The sequence below is a fragment of the Ornithodoros turicata genome, chromosome 3, assembly GCF_037126465.1.
Source record: "Ornithodoros turicata isolate Travis chromosome 3, ASM3712646v1, whole genome shotgun sequence".
Classification (NCBI taxonomy): domain Eukaryota; kingdom Metazoa; phylum Arthropoda; class Arachnida; order Ixodida; family Argasidae; genus Ornithodoros; species Ornithodoros turicata.
Window position 1 is genome coordinate 41,216,620 of NC_088203.1, and position 5,722 is coordinate 41,222,341.

The following is a 5,722-nucleotide window of genomic DNA, read 5'->3' on the forward strand; positions in this document are numbered from 1 at the left end:
CACACGTGGCTAGTTAAGCCAGTATAGTGCATGTAATGTCGATATAATAACGACAAAAAGGCTAACATATGTCAATGGTTGGTCTATAGGACTGGACTTCCTGCATGTAGACTTTTGCGTAAAGACTGTCTGTAGACATAGACTGTTGATGCCAATCTCCCATAGACAGTCTACAGAAGACCTATAGAGGGTCTTTTGAAATGCAATAGACAGTCTATAAACCCAGTACAAGATTTTCCAATAGAAAAGGTCAGACCAGCAATAACAATTTTTATTGATCCAAGAGCTAGGCGGGAAGAAGTAGGTCACAAAGCGAAGCGGCCAAAGTCACAGAAGGCTGAATACATTGCCCACAACCGAAGCCGCGACACACGATGTCGATTTGGCGCACGTGCGCCGGCTGAAGCCGCACATCGGTTCGCTCTCTTTATGGTATCTTAATGCTTTATGTTCGGAAACGAGCACAATTTCAGTACTAAATGGCGCCATGTTGTTGTTTGTCGGGTGTCACAACATATTTTGTTTGACTTTACTCTCTTTCGTGCCAGTCGAGCGTGTGGCAGTCGGACAGCGCCATAGCAGCTGAAGCAGACATAGCCATGGTCATTCACAGTGAAAGCGAGCTATGTACGAGGTAAGTGTGAAATAAGTAAGCACGAAGTAAGAAACGAATACGAAGATGTGTAGTACACTTCACGGGGTGCGCTACGGAGACCCAGGATCAGCAGCACGCGAGGTACGTCTGCGTTCAGTTGTTCCCTCTGACGTTCATCGCAGCGTGCCCGAGTTTTTAAAACTGGGGTCTGCGTCTTTCGTTCTCTGTTCACGTCGCATCCTGTGATTCGGTTTCCATTCGGTTTCTGATATTTACATCTGTTTCCTTTGTGATTCATCGCTTTATACTGAAGATGTGTTTTAGAGCGTAGAGATTTGAACCCTTTTGAAAATAAGTTCAATTCCGCCATGCCGAAAGTGAATGGCAAGAGGTATGGATATCATAAAGCGCCGTGCACTAGCAAACAGGCACTTGACGTTATTGAGTTCGATTTAGGTAGCACACTTGTGTCAACAAATCATCGGTCGCATTCTGCATCTGATATTGGTGTGGAGGTACAACTTTCGTCTGATGTCGCGACGTCTTCGTTCATGCCTAATGTGACGCTCCCTTCGACATCACACGCAGCTCAGTTGTCAGACGTGCTTTCTGCCGATGTAAGCAGTGAAATCCAAAGCACTGATGCAGAAATAGAGGAGGTTTTAACACTCTTTGCAGCCGCTGAACGAAGCGTTTCGCCACAAATATTGTTTGGTGAAATCGGAAACGACCCTGACTTAAAAAGATCAGGGCATGGTGTGAAGGTTGACGGAATACGAATGAAGAAGAAGAGGGTCGGGGATTCGAGACCTCGAGACCGAAATGTAAATACTTGTTTCCATGAGGTGCTTTGTTCGAAATATTTAACATGGCGCAGTCGACAGGATTCGTGCGTTGCTTCCGGAGCGCATGTTACGAAAAAGATGCTATCTTTTACCTCTTAATTTCGTCCTTTTCGTCCTTTTGCTGTTATTTCCATTGACCACATCGGACCAGTCAACACGTAAACTAAAAATCGTTATCTCATTCTAGCTGTGGACCATGCCACAAGATATGTCACCGCAAGGACAGTGCCATCAAAAGCATCTGCCCACGTCATTTCTTTTCTAGAACAAGAAATATGTTACAAATACGGCATCCCTGAAACAATGGTGCCTGACGGAGACAGCGCATACACCAGTAGCATCATGCGAAACTTTCTTTCGGTTTATGGCACGACACATGTACTTGTCGAGCGGTTCAACCGCACCATTATTCAACGGCTGAGCAAGGCGATTCATGATGCACCAAACAAACCTTCGTGGGACGATCATATCTCGAGAGCATTATTCCAGATAAACACAAGTCTATACTCTTCAATGGACACTTCTTCTTTCTACCTCCTACATTCCTATTGGAAAAACGTCTTGAGGTTACCTCAGGCTATCTTGAGGTTCTCTGAGGTTACCTCAGAACTGCCTGTGGTTCTCGTGAGGTTACCTCAAGAAATCCTGAGGCCCTACCTAAGGACCTCAAACCTGGCTGTGGGTCATCTAAGGTTACCCCAAGAAACTCTGAGGTTCTGCTTCAGGACCTCAGACCTCGCTTTCGCTCTTTTGAGGTAACCTCAAGCAGTTCTGAGGTTCAACATCAGAACCCCAGACCTGGCTGTGGTTGATTTAAGGCTCCGCCTCAAGACCTCAGACCAGACCGTAGTTCTCCTGGGGTTACCTCAGCGTATCTTTAGTATCAACATAGTACGTACATCACGCCTTGGTACACGTTACAGCTTTGGGAATTTCGGTGGCAATTTCTCAGGGGCCCTTTCCGTTGGAGAGCTTCGCAACGTTTTTGGAGTAGAATTTAGTTTGGTGACTTTTAATTTAATCGTGTTCAAACTTCAAACTGATAACGTTAGCTAACCCTACACCAAACCGTAACGCCAAAACGTCACATGAAATTTCTTTTCATCCGCGTAGGAAGGCATAAATTCAGTTATATTCGGTTATAAATTAAAGCTCTACTAGCAGAGCAAACACAAACAAGTTGTACATCAATACGAATGTTACACAAAAATCACAATGAAGGAATTGCTAAAAAGCAAGAAACTACTTTTTAGCACTATTATAATAGTCATTATAATTCATATTGCTAAAACCCGAGACTATATAGGGAACTACGAAAACAGACTGATAGAGCCGCGAGTGTCTGTTTTCGTAGCTCCCTAGTCTCTGGGGTTTTGATAATACGCAAACAGAAGTCATATTACTCGTGTGAAAAATACACTACAAGTTTTTGCATAAGGAATCATCTCAGAACACAATAAGCACTAATTTTATAGGTTAAACGGAAGAAGTTCACGTGTTAATTTTTGGTAGAGGCCAGAAATAATACATAAAGTTGCAAACAGGAGTTGTTTCGATACTTTATGTTCCTATGAGCTTCAAACAGGTTGGCGACGCCATTACTATGAAATGTTGTGCAAAGAATCTGCAAAAGATGGAATATATTGGGTTTACGAAAAACAACGCGGGAAACATGCAACATCGGTGTCGTTTTTACAGCCGCACTCAGTTTCTCCGCTCGAGCGAAGCATCCCTCTTTCTCCCTGTTACCTTGGTTCGAGAGGGGCCGTATAACAAGCTCCCGCTTTTATGGCTTTGGAATCGCCTCCCCTCTGCTTAGAGTAGTCACACGCCGGCTTCCGTGCGATGGTCTGCGTGTGTATCCCCAAGAACACACGCGGTCCTCAGGATGTCCTCAAAGTGTCATCACGTCCTCGTCCGTGATGGGATGAACGGAGGAGGTCCCCAGGCTGTCATCATAGGAGCTTCCAGTGACTGTCATTTGCGTACACCCTGCGGTCTTCAACCGGAGGACGAGCACAGGAGAAGGAACTTACTTTAATACTGCGTTGTGCATTTTAATACCTGCTAGGAGTTATCAAGTTCCTCATTTATTTCTCATTACCCAATAAAATATCAAAGGAGTGCTCATGCATAAATTTAAAAAATACAAACGAAAATAAAGACAGATATAGGGGTGCAAATACTGAGCTTCGGATTTTAATGGAATATCAGGAAATGAATTAAATTCAGCGAACGAAAGGTAACTCCATGTGCTGCGTTTGACGTGCAGTAAAATACAATTTGCTAGACCTTTCACAGCGGTCTTGTTGCGTGAGTGTCCGCAAAGGGTCCCTGGCAGTAGGTTGCACGGAGCCTTTTATTTCCGAAGAGACAAAAAATAATAGCGTTTCACTGCCCAAGCTTCACTTACGATGCATGCCTCAAACCAAAGCAGTAAGAAGCACGGACACTACCTTGATAGCGATTTAATACTCCAACGAATTTCTCAGTTCATTGTTGGTTATGTGCAAAATGAAATCAAGTTAAACTTAGATACCTCACCCTTTGTTTTGACTGAGATGCGAAGAGGACTCCCGAATCTGCTGAAGTTCGCAAGAAAAGCAATAAGTTGTACCTGTTCTGTCTTGGAAAGGAAATGCTGCTGCACCATATGCCTTTCTAAGTGATTTCGGTGGTCTTGTGGCCTACGGGCCTTTTATATATCTCTCTTTTTTGCTTTTTAAACTGTGACACTCATTGTTTGTGATGAGAAATACGCTGAACAAATACAGATGAGAAACCTCAAATGGTAGCTGGTGACCGAGGTTGAAAATATATAAAAAAACACACACACGCTGACTGGGTGCTGCAAATGTGCCCTCACTTCCCAAAATAAATAATTCACTAAGGTATCTGCTTGCTTCCAGAATTGTACTAGCCATTTGGTAGCTCCCATAGGAGGTCCTGAGGATATGGCGGGGAGTCTCACTGTATCACATTTCTAACAAATTGAGGACCTGGTAGGATAGTCCTGGGGATGTTATCCCTGTCCGCTGATGACTTTCTTCGGAGGTACACAGGAGGTCATTGTGTTCTTGGGGGTATTTGCTTCGTCCTGTCTGCCGCTTCTTAATAAGGTGTCATGATGACGTGTGTATACATGAGGTTCTTGACGACATTCGTGTTCTTGTTTGTGCGTTCTTGTGTCGTTGACAACGATGCCACAGATTTTCAATCGAAACACGGAATGTCCAGTGCACGCTATTTTCACGAAGGATTGTGAGAAAACAAGTGGAAGCTTCGTTCTCCAAAGCACGTGAATGTTATTTCTTGCATATAGATTTGGTTGTATGCGCGTGCGTGCGAGCGTGCGTTTTGCATCAAAGAAAACAATGTGCTCGAATATTTTGTGAATGAAAAGTGACACTTTAAAAGTCCATGTAACTTTCAATTTCTAATATTTGTGATACCGTGTTTTCAGACTCCCTGTAACACATTTCAGATGGACTGCATGTCTCGTGGTAGACACTGAGGATGTCGCCAATGACGACAGCGAACGAAAGCGCATAGGAAAACCTGCAAAACCTTAGAGGCGTGAGCCACCACAACAAATGCGGGATAAAGCGAGTGTTTACATATCGTGAACGGTATGCTATCGCCACCGAATTTCTGTCCTTCTGTTGCTTTTCTTATCATTCTTGGATTGGATCGAATTACTAAGCTTATTTGGAGACTCCACGTATGCCAATGGTCAAAACCGTCTGCGTTTTGAGTATTGCAATTTACCGTAATGGGCTTTTATAGTTTTGTTACCGCGGGGAGCAAATTACTTTCGTACATGCTCACTGAATTTGGTAAGCATTATTCGATATTTGGTGTCTTATTTTTATTTTTTATTTGGTTATCGTACCTGAACTGAATTTCGTTTCTAAGTGCATACCTCCAGTGCTTCAAGAGCAGGGCAGAACAAGGCGAAGAAACCAGAAAGAAAATTAGGAGAGTCTGTGCAACACTGAACGACAAATTAAAGTGCATGAAAAAGTATTTAAAGCCTGATGACCTCAATCGCAATAGAAAGTATTTGAACACGAAGTGGTGCTATGGGTGGTCGCTGTTGTTGATATCTTGAGTTCAACTCTGTGTAAACCTCATCACCTGAGGTAACAGCGTGGCTCTCTGAGGTAATCAAGCTCTGAGGTAACTCCAAGACCTCAGGCTCTGAGGTAGCCTCAAGGCCTCAAACTCTGAGGTAACCTCAAAACCTCAGATGTCCCATAATACTTCAAGACCTCAGACTTTG